The following is a 23,158-nucleotide window of genomic DNA, read 5'->3' on the forward strand; positions in this document are numbered from 1 at the left end:
TTCTACCCAAACATAGGAAGCACTTAGGACCCCAAACACACATGATAAGAATCTCTTCATTATAACATTATAACCAAAATGTTAAGGTCATAAAACAAAGAAACAATATTAAAAGATGCATGAGGAAAAACATAAACAAATAACAAACACATAGAAAGGCCACTTCAGGAGAATAACTTCCAACTCTCGGCAGAAACCTTAAAAGTCAGGAGAAGGCCTAAGGGTGTGCCTCAAGCCCTGAAAGTAAATAAATGCTAACCAAGAAACTTTAGTAAATTCACGTTTACAATTGAGGGATAAACAAAAGAATCTTGAGACAAATACAAACACAAATCCCTAATTGAGACGATGAATGCTACAAAAGATAGGTATGAGAATCTACCCAGAGGGAGCAGACAGACTGAGGATCAAAGGTGAACCGTGTAAGAACCAACGAGGACCAAACTCATTAAACCAGCAAGTCCCTAAGGCAAAGAGGGGTCCGAAAGAAATGCAAAACAAAAATAAGAAACAGAATGACGGGAATTAGTTAACACCTCTTAAAAACAACTACAAATGTTGATGGACTAAATTCTCTAATAAAATAATACAAGCTGGTTGGATTGAAAAATGAGATAGCGCTCTTTCTTGCCCGTGATAAATACGCTCGTCAGCACTGACACTCACAGTCTGAAAACACTGAGATGCAAATGCTATAGTTCAGCAAAGTTAAGCAAAAGCCAGCTATGGCTATGCTTCTAGCTACTGAAGTGGCTGTCAAGTTAAAACCAGACAGAAGAAACATCAGGGTGGGGGAAATGACTCATTAGTAGCACTTGCTGCTCCTCCGGATGACCTGGGTTCAGTGCCTCAGATCCATTTCAGGTGGCTCAAAATGGCCTGTGACTCCAGCTCCAGGGGCTCTGACACCCCCTCTTCTGACCTCCTCCGGGGTACTGCACTCAAATGCCCCGAACCACATACAGACACACATACGCACATAATTTAAAAATAAAACTAAGATCCTTTCTAATCTGGGAAGACAGAATAAAGTCGGTAATTGTTTTTAAAAGGAAAAACCCACGAAGGATAGGTAACAACTGAAACGTAATGCATCAAATATTGAAACCCCAGATTTCCTGAAATAAACACCGCTGGACAGATCAGTCAAGACTGGACAGTAATGAGTGAGGCACATACTCATTTTTCCTCAGTAGATAGATCATTTAATCGCAGACAGAGAAAATCAATCAGCAAAAAGACTTTAGAGTTAAATTGCACTGTAGATCAAATGAACTTGATAGGAGTCAATAGGATTCTCCATCACAGAGCCACGGAAGACACCTTCTCCTCAACAGCCCTGACCTTTTGCTGAAGTGGATGAGAGGTAAAATACGTAGACTACTTTTAAAATACAGAAAATGATTTCCTGTATTTTTACTTGACTCCATATAGTGGAACAACACCAGACACCAGTAGAGGATTCACTAAATCCATGGAGATTAAGGCAAGTGCTCTCAAATACTAAACCTGGCATTGAAGCACCTGAGGAAAACTTGAATCCCCAGAGTCAAGTGGAAGCAGAAGGGTAACTTAGAACTTTGGGGAAACACCAAAGACAATTTTACAGAGGAGACTATAGCTTTGAGTGTTTATATTAATTGTCAAAGAGCATACAGAAAAATAACAAATGTAAACAATAGAATAAAATAAAGGGGGTAAGGAAGCAAGGAGGACACCTACACCAATCCGTTTCCATGCATCTCCATGGAGAGCACACCCTGGAGCTGCAGGGCTTGACCAGCAGCACCTTACCAGCACGTGCATGGATGTGTTACATGTGGTGGAGATGCTCCTCGGGCAACTGCATTCTGCGTGTCAAGTCCATGCATCCATTCAGATGAATACGAGCAAAGTGGACAGGGTCCCAGGCCGCTTTAACGACCAGTTTCAAACGTATGCTACCTGCTGTGCTGTGCTGTGCTGTGCTGTTCCCAGGGATGGGCAAGTCAGGTGATTTTATTCTCTGATTGGCTAAGGTTGATAGCATCATATCAAATAACTTCTGACCAGGGCAGACTGGGGGAACATTTTCATAATAAACAGTGTGAAACTGCCCCCAAATAAAGTATTTATTGTCATCACAGAATGGTAGAATAATTTACACGCCCATGGAGGAAGCCACGGGTGGAGACATGATTCTCCCTAGCCTGTCTCAGCAGCCAGCTAGATAGAAAGCTACCATACAGAAGGAAACGGAAATGTTAAACTGCAACTTGGTGTCATGGTTTCTACTAACCATGGATCCATCCTGTCAGCACAGTCTGTCCTCCTAGCTCACCCTCGCTGTACTCTCTTGGTTCTGCAGCCAGTTTCTGTTGAACAGGTGAGCTGCTGATCCTGGAGCTCCTCCCCCTCCAGTCGTCATCCCTCATACTGATTTCCTTCCGTGCTGAACTTGTCCTGAGATGGCTCCACTCGTCTCCCGTGCTACCTCCTGCTCACAATCTCTGGAAACTTTGAAGAAGCCTAGAAGTTGCTCCTGCCAGACAGTGTTTATGTCTGCGATTTTGTGACTCACAGTGTGGCTTTATCTTGGGGGTAGCTGTTGGGAAGTCATGAGCCACAAAAATCCCATCTTCCCAATTAGTGTATTTCACGGCCTCTCTGAGCTGTCATCACAAGGAAGACACAGAGAGGCGTCTTCCATCCTTTATAATCTACCTTGAAGTTAAAGGGAGTTCTAGCCACGAACCAGGAAGTGGCTTCGCACAGCTCGCAGGCTGAGGACCGTTGCCTGGAGATGCCCACATGGCATTGATGAATCTTTAGTCCGGCATTTCCTGCAAGTCGCTTACACTTGATTACCAGATTTTACAGGCTGAGCTTGTCAGCTCACAGAAAACAGCGTTCTGGGCTCTAGAGAGCTTTGCCTCATGTTGGTCCAACTTCCCCTTTACTATTTATGCCTTCTTCCAGCCCCTTCACTTTTGTACTTGATGGCTTTCCAGACTTCATGTTGAGCCAAAAGAATTAACAGATAACCCAAGGCAACGACTTCATTGCTACGGACTCCGAGTCCTGCCATCACACTGAAGAACGTAGGATTTTAAGGCCTCTCCTTTCGAGAGTCCATCCAAGAAAATGTGAAATCCAGCGGTTATTAACCATCAGGAAGCTGACAGGGCCAGGGCTTTCGGCAGTGACTGCTCCTTGGCATAGTTTTGCTACCTAGGGAAAGGGGAGCTCCAAACTCTCCTGCTGGAGTAAAGGGAAGCTTTATTAAACACTTTGACATGAGGCTTGGCTTGTCCTCTCAACCAGTTCAGCATGTGTGGCTCAGACAACACCTCCTTTCTTTCGCTTTACGTAACTTGTTTAAGATTTGTAAATTTCCTGGACCAAAATTTTGTGGCCTGTCTGAACTCCTTTTCTCCCACTAAACTTCCATCTTCTCTTTCTCCGGAATGAGAACTGGCAAGGCGAAGATGGTGGCTCTTCAGTGGTAGAAGTCCCTCTAACATCCCCAGGGGATGATTTGAAGCAGACAAAGCCCAATCCGTGCATTAAGGGCAGCTTAATGACTTCATTGTGCTTAGGATAAGGTGTCGGCCCCTCAACGCAGCTTCTCTGTGTAGGATGCCATCAGAGAGACTGGGAAAAGAGCCTCCAAGTTTACACGCCTTCCCAGCCACAGGTCAAAGTGGCGTTACCACTGTTGGGTGTGCAATTTTGACCTGAAGTCAAGAACAGGGCCCTGGGAAGAGGGGGATAAAGAAGGGAAGACATGAGAGAGCAAACATGGGGGAAAGGGAAGAAATATTTTCTGAGTCATACAGCGTATTGGCATGTGGCTTTATGAGATGATTTCCATCTGAACTTGAAAGTTGGCCTTTATAAGTCGAATCTGTTCCTAGTGAATGTATCTCTCTGTGTCTCTGTCTGTCTGTCTCTGTCTATCTCTGTCTGTCTCTGCCTCTCTCTGTCTCTTTCTCTGTCTCTCTTACTCTCCCTCTCTCTCTCCCTCTCTCTGTCTCTGTCTCTGCGCATGTCTGTGTGCATGTGTGTGTGTTTACATGTGTGCGTGTGTGTGTTCGTGTGTGTGTGTGTGTGTGTGTGTGCATGCACGAACACATGTGCACGTGCATGTGAACGAGTGTGGGAGGGCCTGTGTGTTTGGTGTATGGAGGCCAAGAAATCATCCTCAAAAGCATCACCTCCCTCCTTTGAGAGAGAGTCCAGGCCTGGAGCTCACCAATTAAACTAACCTGCTTGGTCAGTGAGCTCCAGTGATCCTGTCCCTGCCTCCCTGGTGCTGTGATTCTTTTTTTTTTTTTAAAGATTTATTTACTTCATGTATATGAGTACACTGTCGCTGTCTTCAGACACACCAGAAGAGGGCATCAGATCGCATTACAGATGGTTGTGAGCCACCATGTGGTTGCTGGGAATTGAACTCAGGACCTCTGGAAGAGCAGTCAGTGCTCTTAACCGCTGAGCCATCTCTCCAGCCCCCTGGTGCTGTGATTCTTAGCCCAGCATTTATAAATGGTTACTGGGGATTGAACTCAGGTCCTCATAGTTGTGTCAAATATTATTGAATGAGCTATGTCTCCTGCCTGGGCTCTACCTCTTCCTAGCTATGATGAATCGGGCAAGCTACCAAATCATTTTCTGCCTCAGTTTCCTTCCCTTGCATGGCTTATGTGTGGATTAAATAAGATATGTAGCAAGCACTTTACTAAGTGGGCTCTCCCCAGGCCCAGCAAACACACCCTCAAATTCACATTCACTGTCTAACAGAGCTCAGCTGTGCTCCCCAACTCTATAGCTAGCTCTTCAATCTACTGATCATTCCCTTTGGTGTTCAGAAGGTATTTTAATTTCCTGTAATTTCATCTGTCAATTTTTGGGATTACATTATATATATATATATATATATATATATATATATATATATATATATATATATATATGAGTCCATTTCAGATGAGAGGTCCTTGTCTAGGCCTGCATCATGAGCGTTCTGCCTGTATTTTCCTCTAGTATGTACAAGGGCTAGAAAGAAGACCATAAAGAAATGAAAGATCTTATAGGAATTGGATAAATGAGAGAGAAATGATTCAGGGACATGCGACATTGGAGCAGAGGGCGACTATTTGTGGAGAAAGGAAGAAAAACAGCAAAGTATGGGCAGGGTAGAGGGGGAGAGCAGCAGGAGACGGAAGTAAATAACAAAGTATGTTGACACATGCTTACGGAAATGCCAATGAAGCCCATTGCTTTGCAAGCTAACTAATAAATAATAATAATAATAATAATAATAATAATAATAATAATAATAATAAAGCAAACAAAGAACCCTTTGTTTGCAACACAACTAATCTGGGAAAGATCACCCTCTATGTGTGAGAAAGTAGAGTCCTGTAAGAGCAAACCTGGGAGGACCAGACAAGAAGCCATGCCAATAAACCAGACAAGAGCTAGAGGTGTTTACAACAGGCTGTGTCAGCCCCTGGCACCCACCAAGCACAGCAGACAGGAGATTGTGTGGGAGATCTCATGTGTCAGATCCCACCTTAGAGCTAGGGATCCCTGTATCCTACCAGAGTACCTCATGAACAGAAAGTGCCCAAGTGTACTTGGGAGAGCCTCCGTCTCTCCAGCCAAACCAAGTCAGTGAAGTGATCTGACACTGTGATGGAATCCCGGACAGTTTCCTTGGGTTTGGAAACATTGTACCCTTCAGATCACATGCAAGCTGTTAGCAATGCGAAGTGTTTCAACGACACCGATTACAGTGTTGCTATTTACACTGCTCCAACCACAGGACTACATTTTTCTCTGCTAACATGGGATTCCAAGTGCTTTATAGCAAGCTCGAGAGTTTGCTTACTGAAAGCTGGCATGCATAGGGAGTCATAAACTTCTTTTCAATTTCCTGCAGAGATTCCATCAACCCTTTCCCAGAAAGCAAAGCTGGAATTGTAAGTAAGTGTTTGTATCATCAAACTTGTGAGTAAATCTGCAGGTGAAGAAATGGAGATTTTCAATAAGAGTTTGTTCCATTAATGGCCACGGAAAACTATATCTGTTGAATTGTTCAAATCCCTAAATTCTGCTTAATTTAGACAAGGATTTTTACTTTTATTTATTTATTTTTTATTTATTTATTTATTTATTTATTTATTTTTTTGGTTCTTTTTTTCGGAGCTGGGGACCGAACCCAGGGCCTTGCGCTTCCTAGGCAAGCGCTCTACCACTGAGCTAAATCCCCAACCCCTTACTTTTTTTAAAGGAAAAAAACATCATTATCTTTGATTCTTAAAGATAATGTCAACATTGGATTTGATTTTTTAATTTATTTTCCTTTTATTAAAAATATTTTTTTTCACATGCTATATTCTGATTGTAGTTTCCCCACCTTTCCCTCCTTTCCCACCTCCCCTCCCATGCAGATCCACACCTTTCTGTCTCTCACTAGAAAACAAACTGGCATCTATAGAATACTTTTAAAATAAAATAAGATAAAACAAAAACTAACATATCAGAATTAGACAAAACAAACAGAACAGAGGCCAAGAGAAGACACAGGAACTCATTCATCTACACACTCGGGAGTCCCATAAAAACACTAAACTAAACTCTATACATATATGTCTTTTATCTGTAAATATACAAGTTATATATTAAATATATTTAAAATTAAAATAAAACCAATAAAATTCTTTTAAAAGAAAAGAAACAAAGAGCTTTGACATGGAAAGGACCCCCCAAAGATGCCCTTGAGATCTCTCTATCTGCCATTGACTGCCGGGCCTGTGGCCTATCCTTGAGTTCAGTCTATCGGCCATCTACTGCTGAGCGTGTGGCCTGTCCTTGAGAGTAGTTTCATTCCCCAGTGAGACTTCCTTGAGTGAAATTAATATTTCATTTATGAGTGGTTATCTATCAGAGATAGCTTCTGGGCTAGAGCTAGGGACACATGTTCACTTCTTTTAGCTTGAGGGCCCTAACTGGTGCAGACCCACACAGGCCCTGTGCACACTGCCAGAGTCTCAGCGAGTTTATACCTATCTAGGTCCTGTTGGTTTAGAAGGCCTTGTTCTCCTAGTATCCTCCATGCCCTCTGGCTCTTTCTCTCAGGCTCCTCTTCCACAGGGGTCCCTGAGTCCTGAAGGGTGAGATTTGATGGAGACATTCCATTTTGGTCCCTGTCTTAGTTAGGGTTTTATTGCTGTGAACAGACACCATGACTAAGGCAACTTTTATAAGGACATTTAATTGGGGCTGGCTTACAGGTTCAGAGGTTCAGTTCATTATCATCAAGTCAAGAAGCATGGCAGCATCCAGGCAGGCCTGGTGCAGGAGGAGCTGAGAGTTCTACATCTTGTTCTGAAGTCAAACAGGAGAAAATTATTGTCTTTAAGACAGTTTAGGAGGAGAGTCTCAAAGCTCATCCCCACAGTGACACACTCTGTTCAACAAGGACACACCCATTCCAACAAGGCCACACCTACTCCAAAAGGCCACACCTCCTATGAGTGCCACTCCCTGAGCCAAGCATATTCAAACCACCACAATGTCTTTCCAAGGTCTCTTTCTCCCTGTATAAGGCCTGGGTGAGAGTCTCTGTATTTGTTCCCATTTGCTGCAGGAGGATCTGCAGCCATCTGATGATGGCTAAGCAAGGTACTATGAGCAGAGCAGAGGTCGTTAGGAGGCATTTGATTGCTACTTTTTATTTTTTTTAATTAAAAGTCCCTGAGCTCTCTAGACTCAGACTCAGGCTCTTGGTCACCCACGCAGGGTCAGTTATGGGCCCCATCTCATGGAGTGGGCCTTCCTAAAGAGGGAAACAAGAGCAACCATCTTAAAACCCAACGTCTCACATTAATCTGTTGATTTGCCTCTTCTTGCCAGAGGAGACTTAAGAATAGAAAGAGTCTGCTCGTTCATTCGGCCACATTCACAGGAGCACAGTGTCTCAAGTCATTTCACGGTGGTTAAGCAAGGAGCAAATATAATGCATCTGTGTATGTGGAGACCAGAGGTTTGCTTGATCCTCCTCAGCTTATGCTGTTGCTTGTGTTGTTTTGATACAGCATCATGGGGTCTCCTACTTGTCCTGCAGCTTCATGTTAGGCTAAGGCACTAAGTCCCAGGGATTGACCTGTGCCTGCCTCTCTACCCCTGAGATTATAAATAGGTATCCTTGCTCCTCACCTGGCTTTTATATATGGAGTCTGAGGCTCAAACTCAGGTTTTCATGCTTGTGTGGTGTGGAGGTCTTGGTTGTCCACCAGACTGGATCTGGGATCAACTAAGCAACAAGCCTCGGGACACAGCTGTGAGGAATATGCTCAATCAGGTTAACTGACGAGAGATGACCAACCCTAAATGTTGGCAGCATTTAGTGGTGGCATGGATATAAGGGGGTCTGAAGGAAAAGTCCTTGTCTTTCACCTACTTGGCCTTTCATCTTACTGGCAAGTTCCTCTCAGCATCAGGTAGGGATTGCTAAGTCAGCTACCAGGTGAAGACAGTTATTATTGGAAAATTATATTGGACTATATTGTATAAGCCAGTCTAATAAATTCCATTTGTAATATACACATATCCCATCCTTTCTATGAATGCAGCAGGTTAATACACACACACACACATACACGTGCACACACATACACGTGTGCACACACATACACACAAGCACATACACATACTCATATGCACACACACACGCACACACTCATACACACACACACACACACACACACACACACACACACATCCCTGTGAAAATTCACATCAAACAGTCAAGGAAAAAGAAAAAAGGTGCCCATCCATTTCTGGCTAATGCTGGCCCACACAGGAGTTCTTTGCAGCTCACGTAGACCTGGCGTTATATACAACACTTCGCATGCACTTTCCCCCCTCTTTCCTCTAGGTCTCAGCCCCAGGTTATAATCTGAGCAGTTAAACATGTCTTCCAGAAACATGAACCGCAAGCTTGGCTATTTTGAACAAATGGAAGCTCTACAGAGCAGAGATAGCATCCCCGTTATCTCTAAGACAGACTGGCATGAGATTTACCCCTCCAAGGTACCGCCATAATTACTCTGTAAGTAGACCAGTGTTTCTCTCTTGGGGTAGCTGTTATCCAGAGGCATCCTGCCTGCCTGTTCTTCGATACTGGAATTGGCTCTAACTCCCAATCTTGGTGGATGAATCCAACAGAGGTACACTGTCAGTAAACCTCAACTTCAATCGTGCTGGCCGAAGGAGCAAAGCTTTCCTTCCTACCCGTCTGGTTAGTATGATATGAACTACCACAGTTCTACTAGAGGCTGTGCTCCTTTGGCTAAGCCTCACTTTGTGAACTTAACATTTTTGAAGCTAGTTCGGCAGATCCTTGTCTCTTCTATTGAAAATAGACCCATTTCTCAAACAAAGATCCTGATTACAGTTTCCCCTCCTCTACTCCTATCAGCCTCCCTTCCCTCTACTTTCCCTCCCTTCCAGATCCACTCCCTTTCTGTCTCTCACTGAAAAGAACAGGCTTCAAGCCAACAAGAGGAAAAGAGTTCCAAGAGCAGGCAAAAGAGTCAGAGACCCACTGGTTCTCACAGTTAGGAGTCTCAAAAGAATGATAAGTTAATATTTATGTGCACACACACACACACACACACACACACATACACACACACGCACACACACACACACAGGACCTGGTACAGACTCGTGCACACCCTGTGCTGGCTGCTTCTGTCCCTGTGAGCTCATATGTGTTTAGTTGCTTCAGGGGGTCTTGTTCTGCTCTCTTACCCACTCTGACTCTTACACTCTTCCAGCCTCCTTTTCCATAAGGTTTCCTCAGCTCTGAGGGGAGGGGTTTGATGGTAACCTTCCATTTAGAGTCTCTGTGTCTGTGTCTGTGTCTGTGTCTGTGTCTGTGTCTGTGTCTGTGTCTGTGTCTGTGTCTGTGTCTGTGTCTGTGTCTGTGTCTGTGTCTGTGTCTGTGTCTGTCTCTCTCTCTCTCTCTCTCTCTCTCTGTAATGTCTGGCTGTGGGTCTCTGCATCTGGTCCCATTTACTATGGTAGGAAACCTCTCTGGTGATGATAAGGAACATTTCTGTGAATACAGCGGATTATCATTAGGAATCAATTTTACTGATTTTTGTTTGAAGTTCCATAGTGTTTGGTTTTACCCTAGATCTCTGGGCTATATAGTCTCTCTGGTTCTTGGTCAGCCAAGCAGTGTTGGGTATGGGTCCCTTCTCAGGGAGTGGGCCTTAGGTCAAATCAGACATTGGTTGGCTACTCCCACATGTTCTGGGCCACTGTCCTGGCCGATTTTGCAGGCCAGAAGTAGACCCTTTCTCTCATCTCTTTAACATTCTCAGTTTCGCCGTTATCACTGTTCCTGCAGAGAATTCTAACATAGAGAACTAATAAACATAGCAAGCAAGCACTTCACTAAGTGGGCTCTCCTGAGGCCCAGCAAACACACCCTCAAGTTCACATTCACCATCTGACTAACAGAGCTCAGCTGTACCTGGGTAACCCAGACAAGGGGCAGGATGGGCTCCCATTTTCGGATGGAATGGGTGTCTGCCATTTCTTTGATTTCCTTTAGGCCACCCACGGGCACGAAGTGTGCGGAGCAACGGGACCATTTTCAAAAGGTGCTTCGGAGAGGTTTAAGAGACAATAAGAAAATAATTTGTTAGTTCGTAAGTCAGCTGACAGGGCTTTTGATCATTCGAACAAGACAGTTCTGCCTGCGGGGTAGGGCGGGGGAGGGGTCAGAGTTTTGTTGTTGTTCCAGAGACTAACAGCAGCAGATAGAAATCAAAGGAGGTGTTCTTTCAATAAAGGGAATTCCAGAAGAGAGGCCGGGGTTTAATTAAAATTGAAGCCTTTGTTTCGGAGAGGGGGGCTTTTCTTTCTTTTGCAAGAGGAAGGATACTGAAGTATACAGCAGCGTGCCCCGGCTGGTGAGCTACAGGTCTCCAGCAAGTGAGGATCTGCCTGCGCCGTGGAGCACCTCAGCGAAGGCTTGGAGGGCGTTGTGCCTGGAGTCCCATCTGACTTAACTCTCAGCACACATCCTCTTCACAATATAATGAGTGTTATTACTTCCTCGTGTGGCCTGTGGGCTTTGTTAATTAAAGAATGGAAAGGTACGGGGGTTCCAACCTTTTGCTTTTAATTAATCAAAAGATGTGGTTTCCATCTTCATGTGGCCGGGCAGCAAAGTATTTAGTCTGCCTTCCAAGTCTGAGAAGAGTCTGGCGAAAAAGCTCAGCTGCTGCTTTGAGGTTGTGGACCCGGCAGAACACAGGGACCGGCTGTCCTTTCCTTTTGAGATGTTCAATCAATGATACTGGCCAGACAGATGCCTACTATAGTATCTGGAGAAAAAAAATATTAAAAGTTGTCCCATGTCATCATGTCAGCATAAATCTGCTTCTTAAAGGAGACAAATACCCAGGTTCTTGGTTATTCATCCCAGGACTAGACATTCAGTCCCAGGAGAGAAGCAGCTTGTAGCACCAGAGTCTGTGCTCTTTGTCCTGTTGGACTGTCTTCCTGCCTGCCAGACTTACGGAAACATCTAGCGTCAGGTCATTTCTCCATGTTCAAATAGTCTCTGTACTTAAAATAGAAATATCTTAACCAGGAGGAAAACACAGCGGTGCTTCAGCAAGGGAGCCGTTGAGGGCTGAGTAGGTGCTGGCATCCGGCCTTCTAAAGGGAGGGTGGAAACAGTCAGGGTAAAGGTTGGCAAATGGAGTATAGCTGGTGTGCCAGTCCTGTGCTTTTAATGCTGAGGGATGCTGAGAGCTCTCTTCAAGGAGGTGCCTGGGAAGTGTCAGTCCTACAGGAAAGAAAATTGTCACCACTTAGTGACGTCACCCCTATGGAGTCCATAGTAGAACAAAGTTCCCACCACTGGGAAAACTGACCACTAAGCTACCAAAAGAGGTGAAGCGGCCCAAAGTCAAACCAGTCTCCTCTCTTAATAAAAGACCAGGTCGTTATAGGATGATGATGCTTGCAAGACAACCTCTGAGGAGGGGGTGGGAGGAGGCAGAATGGAGGATCCCCTGTCACTCCTTCTTCCGGCCTCCCATCAAAGCAAATCAAGAGGCGCCAACCACGTTCCTGTGGCCTCAACACATCGTCTGGCTCCCATGAAGGCAGAACTTTTTCTCTCCATAGCCAAGAGTCTGCCTGAAGCAGCTGGACTTGTTTACAGAGAGCCTCTGGAAGGGGCTGGAAGGAAATAGGTGCGGAGAGAAGATGCCCCTTCAGTAGGTCCCGTTGGAAGCCAGTGCCCTTTGGTAGTGTCTGTGAGAGTAATGGCTTAAAGCATGAGAGGAAGGATCGAACAAGCAACGTCTCTCAAAATACACTTGGAGTATATTAAAACAAAACAAGTGTGAGTTCTACTAACGTATGGGATTCTTGACGTGTCCGTTAAATAGGGGACGATGAAGCTGAGGATGCAGCTCACTTGGTACTTCCCACACAAGCACAGCAGCCTGAGCCCTATCCCCAAGACACTCATGAAAGAGCATAGTGTGGGGACGCCTACTCGTAATTCCACACAGGGCAGACAGAGAGAGGTGGTTTCCTGTGGTCTGCCACCCAATGTCCCAGAAAGACACCCTTTTGGCAAAAAAGAAAGAGAGAGAGATAAATGGCTACAGAAGCTAATGTCTCCCACATGAAAATATGCTAATGTGTGTTGTTGTAAAATTATAAAAAATGGTGTCTTTTACCCTCACTATATCTGGTACCACAGTGCCCCAAGCTATCTGGTAGATTTCTTAATCTCAGTCAGCAAAGCCTCTCACCCCATATCTGCTCCATCCCAGGTCACACTGCTGATGGCCTCTCTCTGAGCCTGGCAACAATCTCTCTACCCATCCAGTTCCCAAGGCAGGCTGCCACCATGCCAGACATACACATCCCAACTCCGTGGCGGCCCAGTGCCACCGCACACGCTCTTAAACTCAAATCGTCACAAGAAGGAACACACAGCACAGTACCCTCTGACCCAATTGACAAGCTATAACTGCCCATCTAGACACACAAAGCCCTGTGTACATCCATTCCTTAAGAACACTCATAACAACCTGTAAATACAGAGTGGAATCTTAACATCCACCTCCATGTTCTCTCAGCGGCTTCTTTTCCCATCTCCTTCCATTCCAGTCTTCTCTTCCCTCAAACTTTTCTCCTGCCCATCCTTCCTTCTCATCCAATGACAGGCCTCGTTCTGTCTTGTACCAGCCTCACCTGTATGACATCATCCTGCAAACATGTGCCCACGTGAACATGAACCTGCAAATACACACACACACACACATGCACACACACATAATATAAGTAAAAAATAAGAGATACTACATTTAAAGCAGAGGCAGGTTTAACATTTTTTTAAAGGAAGTTTTTAAAGATATATAAAAACTATTGGTCTTTTTTTTGTCTTTGCTATTGTTTCAAAATGTTGTACATTTATTTAATGCATGTGATTAAATCCACCCCCTTCTAATTCCCTCCCCTCCAATTCTTCACCTATAACCTCATAAATCCACATGCTCTTTCTCTGTGTGTATGTATTTGTTGATTTTTTAACTTTTTATTGATTTTTTTTGTGAATTTCACACCATGCACCCCAATCCCATCCCCTCATATCCACCCTCTGCCCTTGCAACCTCCCTCTGAAAAGAAAAGAAAACAAAACAAAAACAAAAAACCTTCATGGTGAATGCTACAGTGCGTCACAGTGTGTCACACAGTATACCTTTTGTCCACACATCTTTATTTTATGCAAATGTTCGTTGCTGTGAGTCATTGATCTGGTTTTGTGACCTCTGGCTTCTGCTTCACTGTCAATACCAGATGTTCACCTGTTGTTGACCCATGTCATGGAGATCCTGCAGCTTTGGATCTATAGGATAAGTCCCTTTTTGAGCTCCAGCAGATGGGTAGTTGTTGGGGTGGGCCTTGGGATACAGAGACAACTTATCCCAGCATCTGTCCAACACTGCCCCGGATAACTCACCCTATGCTGCAGACAGCAGGGGCAGGGTCAGCTCTCCAGGCTGCAGGTAGCAAGAAATGAGGTAGGTAGGGCATTTGATCCATGCTACCTCAGGGTAATCAAGAGGTGGGTCCAGCTGTCCCACACTCACATCCTGGGGTGGGGAGGGGAGGGGGCTCACCCGTGCCCCCAACCACAAGGTTGGCTCTACTGTGCAGCCCACCATGTGCTCTTTTTTTCAAAGCCCATTGAGTCTGCTGGTGCTACCAGTACATGCATGGGGGTCAGATCATCAGAATGTGGGTAACCTCTCAGTGCCTGCATCCCTGAAGAAAACTAAGTCTTCCTCTCCCAGAGCCATTGATTGCCAATTGCTTCTGGGCCCCTCCCAACAACTGTGCTGGGAGTTTTGTCTGGCTTGAGTCTTGTGTATGCAGTCACAGCTGCCATGAGCTCAGATGAGCAACTTCCCTGCTGTGTCTGGAAACACTACCTTCCTGTAGCCATCCCCTACCTCTGGCCCTTATAATCTTTCTGCCTCTGCTTCCATAATACTTCCTGGGTCTTGGGGGGTAAAGAAGTGTGATAGAGCTGTTGCATTTTGAGTGAGCATTCCACAGTCTTTTACTCTCTGTATGTTGACCAATGGTGGGTCTCTGGATTAACCACTATCTGTTAGGAAAAGAAGCTTTCCTAAGGCGAATTGAGAGGCACATTAATCTATGTGCACAAAAGGACTTAGGCACAGTCTATTACTATGACCATTTAGCAGAGTAATGGTGGTGGGTTCTCCCCTAAGGCCCTTAACTATCCATGGGTTCTTGGCCCAGCTAATGGTCTCAGGCAGGAATGCTGTCTTGTAGAGCATCCCTTAAATCCAACCTGAAGTGGTTGGTGATTTCCAGAACACTCATGTCACTGTTGTACTGTTGGGTACGTCTTGCCAAGGGAGTTGTCATTGTTGCTTATGATTCTATTGGTCTTAATTTGGATAGTGCAGTCTAGTTAGAAGTTCATAGTTATCAGTGTTTTCCCATGCAAATTTGTGAACCTCATCAAAGCAGAGTCAGAACACTCAGTCAGGAGTGTTCAGGCGCTGGGCCAATTTATGTAAAAAATGTTTCAATTGCATTCATTGTGGGTACCCAAATATCAATAAGCTATGTTGTCCATGCGTAAATACAAAACCTAGAGAGTCATGGTAGTAACTTTCTCAACTTGGCAGGTCACTCGAGCAGCCCCTGTGTGAGCAGAAGGCGATGTACGATGGCTTCCCTATTTGTAAGAAAGAGAAAGAAAGAGAAGCCTGTTTGCAGAAACCCGAAAGGATGGGGGTTGGGGTTTTCAGTTTTCCCCTGGTCCTGGGCAGAAGCTCGGGTGCATGGTGTCAGTGAGTAACATGAAAGATGAATGAATGACTGTAGACATGAGCAGTGAGTAGAACTCATCCGTACTCCGCCTGGATTTCCTCGGACCATCATTCCCTCTGTGATGCCCACTCCCTCTTTTCTTATTTATTTATTTTTTCCTGGCTTCAATGCTGTTCATGAGTTCTGACTCGTCTCTTTCCAAACTCCCTGAAATGGTATTGTTTGACCACCGCCATGCACCCGCACACAACGCACGCACATTCTAAACCGTGTGAAGTCCTCAGACAGTGCCTCTGCGGGGTTGATTTTTTTCCCTCCTTCCTCCCTCCCTCCCTCCCTCCCTCCCTCCCTTCCTTCCTTCCTTCCTTCCTTCTTTCCTTCCTTCCTTCCCTCCTTTCTCTCTTTCATCTTTTCTCCTTGCTCCAATGCCCCACCACGTTGGGGATTTAACCCGGGACATCTCTCACAGGCTAAGCAAGCACTCTAGCACTGAGCCTTCAGCCTTGTGGCAGAATTTCTGACTGAGATGAGCTAGAGGCAATGACTAGCATGAAGTGGGCACTCCTCCTGGAGATGTGGGCAGACTGAGTAGTTTTGACTTGGAACGCTGGCTTATTAGGAGAGGACTGGGGGATGGGGGAATTAGTGGGGCAATCCAGTCATTCTTTGGCATCCTCCTTTCTGAATTGGGAAGGATAAGACCGTACCATATTTGGGCCCCAGAGAATGAAGGAACTCACTACAGAACAAATGAATACCTAAGCGTAGGGGCATGCTGAGGCAAACAGAATGAAACACCAATAATCAATAGAACTGGAGCATTTATCTGCATCCAAGTACAAACTCAGCCCACCCTTCACAATCTCCTGTTTCCCAGACATTTCTCTGAACCAAGTTCCTCCATTGCCAGATAGAAGAAGTTCAGCCCACAGCCAATGGGCATGCAGATCTGAGCACTAGTACCAAGCTGAAGAAGTACCCGTCCCCATGCTCCAAGGTGACAAACAGCAGCAGCACATCTATCTCCAGGACATGGAACGTCTAAATGTAAGTTGTGGGACGACTCTTATACAAGAATGGGCGATACGCACCATGTACTAAACGGTTCGTAGCGATGGAGCAGTGGACTGTGTGATGTTAGCCAAGCAAATTTAAAAAGTGACCTTCAAGGAGGAGAACCTAGACGCTGACACCCACACGACACACCCACTTGGAAATGGGAGTGCACACTTGAAACCCCGGTGCTTGTAGGACTGAGACCGAGTCACTGAGTTCAAGGCTAGCCTGGGCTACAGCGTGAGACTCAGTGGCTCGGCTATGAACCAACCTGAGGTGTAACTACTTTAACATCAGCTGCCTGAAAAAAAGAATTTTTTTTCTCTAGATCTCCTAAAATATCTGAAATCCTAGAAGGTAGCAAAGTCATATTACTGGAGGCTGAGAAAGATGTAAAAACAAAATGGGGTAAATAGCAAGACGCCAACAAAAAAATGCTCACGAAAGCCCTGCTGGTCATAGAATAGATTGAAATGTTCTTATACAATAGAGACTGGAGACCCCAGAGAAGGGGGATTCCCCAGGGGATAGCACCCTCTAGAGGTGAAGGGAAGGGCAGAAGGGTGAAGAAATCTGGGGGGGGGTGGGCAACATTTGGGACATAAAATAACTAGAACAAGAAAAGTTTGTTAAATCGTAGTGCTTAATTATTTTTAGATAAGAAAGTTCATTAAACAAACTACAGAAAAACTGTGACTGTTACAGCTCAGACAGAACAGACAAACAAAAATGTCACCCTGGATGCTAAGACCTCATCAGCTCTTCTTTCTGAATCTGACCCAGTTCTCCCCAGGCCCACAGATGCTGATTCTCCCTGCCCAAGACACTCAGCTTTTTTTCTGTCCAAGGAAGTTCCTTTTTGGTTAAAAAAAAAAAAAAAGCCCCAACCCCACAAAGAGATTCTTCCACACTGACTTTACGTGAGTTACCTACAGTGTGGCCTGCTTTAAACATCATTGTATGCCCAGCACCAGCAAGATGGTCCAGGCTTTCCTACACAGAAGTCCTCCCTGCTTCAGTTTGGTCTGAAAGTCAGGTTCTTAAAGCCTAAGAGTGGTTCTCAACCTTCCTGATGCTACTGTTATGAATCATAATGCAAATGTCTGACATGCAGGATATCTGATATGCGACCAACAAAGGGATCATGACTGACATGCTGAGAACCACTGCCTTAGCATTGAGACCCTTACCCATTGAGATAACTCAGTGGGTAAAAGCACTTGTCATATTAACCCGATGACCTGAGGCCAATCCTTAGAGCCCGTGGTAGAAGGAGAGAACCCTTGACTTTCCTTCCCTACTACACACAGGCACACACACACACACACACACACACACACACACACACACACACGATCAAGTGCATTTTGAAAAGTAAAATCAGGCCCTCCAAAACAAATACTTAAACCAAAAGAAATACATAAGCTAAACAGCTTAAATCCAAGTATAGAGAGGGAGCACCCACCCCCTCGGGATCCTACAACCAATTCAATCAAATAGAAATAAATAAATAAATAACCCACTAACCTACGGAGAGTTAAACATCTGCCTCAGACTTTCACTGCATCCAGTCAGATAAAACTTTAAGACAAGCAGAAATACGTCAAATGTATCTACAGGGTGTGTGTGTGTGTGTGTGTGTGTGTGTGTGTGTGTGTGTGTGTGTGTGTGTGTTTAGCATTCTGAGGTGAACGATTACTTCCAAACACTGGTGCTAGGTAGAGGGGACAGGTGGAGACCTCTATCTGATCCTTCCCCTCAAAGTTTGGAGAACACTGTGGAAGAGGGGGAGGAGCCACTGTTGGAGCCAGAGGAGTAAAGGACACCATGAGAACATGGCCCATAGAATCAACTAAGCAGGGCTCATAGGACACTGAAAAGACAATCACAGAGCCTGCGTGGGTCTGAGCTGGGTTCTCTGCAAAGACATTGTGGTTGTTAGCGTGCTGTTTCGTGGGGAGTCCTGACAGAGGGAGTAGAGTCTGTCTCTGACTCTTAACTAGTCTTACTGTATTGTGCTATGTGTGCCATGTTTGGTTGACACCCCTGAGAGGCCTGCTCTTTTCTCAAGAGAAACAGAGGAGGCATGGATCTTGAGAAGAGAGGAGGTAGGACAGGGACTGGGAGGAGGGGGGAGGGGAAGGCTGTGGTTGGGGTGCATTGTACGAGAGAAGAGTTAGAAATAAAAACCAGAGGGGACAGAGGAAAACATGCCCCTGGGACATCACTTACATAAGTTTGTCGTGTAAAATGAGCACCAATCCATCCCAACTGGACACTCCAAGAACCTCAGACTAAGAGTCTATCGTATGGGGGACCAGATGTTTAGTGCCCTCAGTCAGGTGATAAAAACAAGCACAAATTCACGACAGAAGAACCTCAGTGGAGTTCATCCTATAAAACCAGGGCAGCTTCCAGTAAGAACAGAACAAAACAAACAAGTGAACGGAGCCAAAGAAACCACAGACCACAGATCGGAACCTTAGTGACTCCAGATACAGCCATCCAGAGGACCGCAACATCAAATGAGTGCATTTAACGGCCTCTTGTAAACAGAAGGCTCTGGAAAGAATGGTCCCAAGAGAAACAAAAGAGAACCTTCTGCAGATGGAAAGTTCAGTAGTTGAAATTAATTCAATAAAGCAACCCAACGCCTACGATACATAACCACAGTTCGAGGGGTGGGGGTGGGGTGGGGGAGTAATGACTCGGGAACAAAAACTGAGGAAATTATCTAAAATTCAATCTGAAGATGAAATGAGAAGGGAGAGTAAGGTACACGGAGATGGAGCCTTCCAGCATCGTGGGGGAAGATCCTAGACCTTGGTGCTATTATTATAAAGATAGGAGGACAACACCCGACAGATGCCCAAGCCTGGGAGGTCTTGAAGGATGACTCCACAGTGACTCATCCGTTTAAAGAGGTGTGGCAGGGCAACAGCTGAGGAGGAGGAATTTAAAGACCTTGCTTGGGTTAAGAAAGGTATTTCACTGAGGGTTTCAGCTCTTTGATTCAGATTTTATTGAGATTTTCAAAGGGAATTTAAAATTGAGAAGGAAACAACCACATCACAAGTATGAAGTGATCCCCCCCCCCCTTGAATGGAAGCCTCTGATTTATTTTATTTATTATCGGAGGGTGGCATGCCTGTCATTATATGCTTGTGGAGTTCAAATGACAACTAGGCTCGTGATTTTTCTTCTTCACAATTCTTTTAATTGACTGATTGATGATTGACTGGTTTACTTTACATCTCAATAGAAGTTTCTCCTCCCAGTTACCCCCTCCTCCCCTCCTCCACCATCTCCTCCTCCCCCTCCTCCTCCTCCTTCTCTTCCTCTTCCTCTTAGAAAAGGGGAGGCCTCCTGTGGAAACCGACCAGCCTTGGCATATCAAGATACAGTAAGACGCATCTTCTACTGAGGTTAGACAAGGCAGCCCAGTTAGGGGAAAAGAATCCCAAAGGCAAGCAAAGAATCAGAGACAGACCCTGCTCCCCCTGTTAGGAGTCCCACATGAAGACCCAGTCTCACAACTGTCGAATGTGTGCAGAGGACCTAGGTCCATCCCATGCATGCTCTCTGGTGGTAGTTCACATCTCCCCAGGCCCCTCACCTCCTCACACCCCTCCCCGACCCCCCATCTCCTTCCCCATAAGTCCTCTTTAACTTTCATATCTTTTTGTTTTAAAGTAGACATACACTTTAACCCAGGTTGACCTGAATATAGTCCAGGCTGATCCTCCTATCTCAACCTCCAAAATGCTGGGATTGCAGGCACTTGACCACTTCCAGCTTCACAATTAAATTTCTGGATATTATTGACCACATAGGATTTGAGGTTCTCCAAAGCAGGGAGATCGTTTGAAGCGCTATGGAGTGTACCGACTTTTCATCTTACTGGAGGAAGGTACAAAGGAAGATGGATTAAAATAAATAAGCAAGAATTAAAAATAAGTGTGTTAAAAGTAGAGCTGCTTGAAAGAGCAACAAAGCATTGGGAACTGCAATTTAGTCTAAGTGGACTAACTCATCAGATCAAAGGCAGAGATTGGTCTGCATGCATGTGTAAATGTATGCACAAGTGTGTGCCTGTGCGTGCGTGTGTGTGTGTGCGTGTGTGTGTGTGTGCGTGTGCGTGTGTGTGTGTGTGTGTGTGTGTGCGTGTGCGTGTGCGTGTTGGAAGAGATACGTCTTCTCTTCATAGTAGAAGACAGTCTGCTCCTTACTCTGCATGCACAGTGAAAAGGTTCCTTAGTCTTCCAGTTTTTGTCTTATGAAGGCCTGAAGGTGCCATAGCGTGAGTGTGCTCTGTCTTCACGGCTACCCCCTTGTGTCCACAGACCTGCCTCCATCCCTCAGGGGAATGTCTGCCAGGCATCCCTTAGACGCAGCCCCGGAGAGCAGCAGTCTGTCTTCTCAAAGATGGAGGAATCCTCGCTCAGACTCTTCCAGCAGTCTTCTCGGCAGTTTTCCGTGGCGACTTTCCCTTGTTCCTGTCCAGATACCCCCTAGTGTAGATAACGCGTGCTCGTGGCCTACTGACATGGTGCCTGCCCCTGGATAGAGCCATGCAAGGACACAGAGACACACGTGGTAAGTAAATGCTCACAGAGACGGAGGGAAGGAGAGAGGGAGGGAGGAGAGAGGGGGGCTCAGAAACAAAGAAAAGGAAAAGTAAAGAAATGGCATCAGCGTGACCACATCGCAATGCCTGCTGGGAGTGACAAGGGGGTGTCTCCCACAGAGCTGTCGAGACTGCCACTCACAGCTCCTTGAAAGGGTCTGGCCTGAAGAAAGCACTTCTTGAAGTTTATTCTTCCTTTCTTTTTCTGGGGCACGCTCCCTTTTCCTCTGATTTAAGTCTGGGCGTTTTCCTTCCCTCCTTTTATTAACTTAAAGCAGTGAAACCACAGAGTGTAGCTGGCCGCCGAGAAAGTCTTGACCTGGAGCTGACAAACCATAATTACCCCTAAAAACTACTGGTCTAAAGTCTCAACTCCACACAGAGCGGTCCAGCCTGAGGAATAGTTGAATAGGGTTGGAGATCTACCTAGTAGCTGTCTCCACACCACTGACAATCACTTATCCTGAATAGTCAATCTGGTGTATCATCACAATTTACACTTAAATTACTATTATTATTATTATTATTATTATTATTATTATTATTATTATTATTGCTTTGTTGTATAGATACAGTGAGCACACAGAGATATTTTTGAAATGTCAGTTTAGAACTCTCTCATTCATATGCACACACATAATTTTCTAGAGAGACTAGCACACTTAACCCCAAGCACACTATATGCTACAGAGTGTCAAACTATAGCATAGTAGAGAATTCTCTTATTTCACTTAGGGAAGCTAGTTTTCTTAAAATGATAATAGCAGTTAAAAGTTACTGAAGCTCACAGAAACCAAACACGCTGCTTTGTGCTTTCCACTGATTAAATTAGCCTAATTTGATTTAAACGGATTTAATTGGGGTGAAGAAACCGAGATACCAAGATTAAGTAACTTATTTGTGATCACAAGAGTCAAACAACCTCACACTGAGGAACCTTCTCTCACGTTCCTCGTACTAAGGAACGTTTTGCTTCCGAACTCTTTTGAACTGAGCGGTGGTGTCTCCAAGCCCAGAACTCAGTCTCTGCTTCCCTCGTCTGCTCCCTGTACCTGGGACATATTTAGCATCCACCGTTACCAATGGATCTCCGCTTTTCTTTCTTCCTTCTCTGCTGACTCCAGCTCAATTCGCCTCTCTAAAGGAAGACACACTCATAAGCACATGCATGCCACACTGTGTCCAGTGTGAACCGAAGCTTTGGTCCACTGACCTTCTCTCCTGATCAACCTTCTTAGCATGCGCTGGGTGACGTCTTTGGAGTGATGATGAAGGGACTCAGCTCTCCAGAGATAGAAAGAAAGATATATTCATTCCATCCTTTGAAACTAGAAATGAGCATGACGCTTGGCTCCGCTAACTTCACACTAGAATGTGTTATAGTTGATGAGGTCCATCTCTGACACACTTCAACACCCTGGCACTACCCGTGCCATCTCTTTTTTCAAAATGGCATGGCCTTCCTTTCCTTCCTGGTACAACATTGGAATTTGTCAGGAGTGTGGAAAAGATAGATGTAAATACTGTATTCCACGAGGAGCAGAGGTAAGAAACAATGCCCACAGCCCCGTTGGAGACCTGTCCCTCTTAGGCACTGATAACCACCCATGTCACCGATCAAATTCTCCTGCCCGGTCCTGTGTTTCTGAATCTAAGCAACAAATTTTCTAAACATTAATCATTCCAATACAGGGTATTAATTTTTTTCCTATTCAAAGCTAAATTGCTCCATGGAAGGCAAATGGAGGGGTCTGGGTAAGAATGAAGTCAGCACATGTCTCTAGAAGAGAAAATCTAGACAAGATGTGGTGGAGAAAACCGACTACCACACTTCACTTTGGGGATGAGACTAAAGAGTAGGAAGGTCCATGTGGGCTTCTGAGGTAGGACAAACTCTAGTGAGACGGTTCAGAGAGACACTGAACCATACAATGCTGCTCACTCTAACTGCTCAGGGAACGCTTGTTGCAGTACAAATAAAAGAGTGACGAACCAGTGGTTGTGCTAGCTCTGGCTCACTAGTTCTGGCTCCGGCGGGCCAATGGAACTAGTGCTAATTTATCTCAGATT

General features: G+C 45.1%; 1 long non-coding RNA gene across 1 annotated transcript; it reads right to left on the bottom strand.

Annotated features, from left to right (window-relative positions):
* Window positions 1–1,187: 1,187 nt before the first annotated feature.
* On the bottom strand, window positions 1,188–12,206 carry LOC134479597 (uncharacterized). The gene is made up of 3 exons (XR_010053137.1): window positions 10,535–12,206; window positions 7,279–7,374; window positions 1,188–3,736 (listed from the first exon to the last, which is right to left on the bottom strand). It is a non-coding gene; the product is annotated as an uncharacterized LOC134479597 (long non-coding RNA).
* Window positions 12,207–23,158: the final 10,952 nt, after the last annotated feature.

The sequence above is a fragment of the Rattus norvegicus genome, chromosome 7 (assembly GCF_036323735.1).
Source record: "Rattus norvegicus strain BN/NHsdMcwi chromosome 7, GRCr8, whole genome shotgun sequence".
NCBI lineage: Eukaryota > Metazoa > Chordata > Mammalia > Rodentia > Muridae > Rattus > Rattus norvegicus.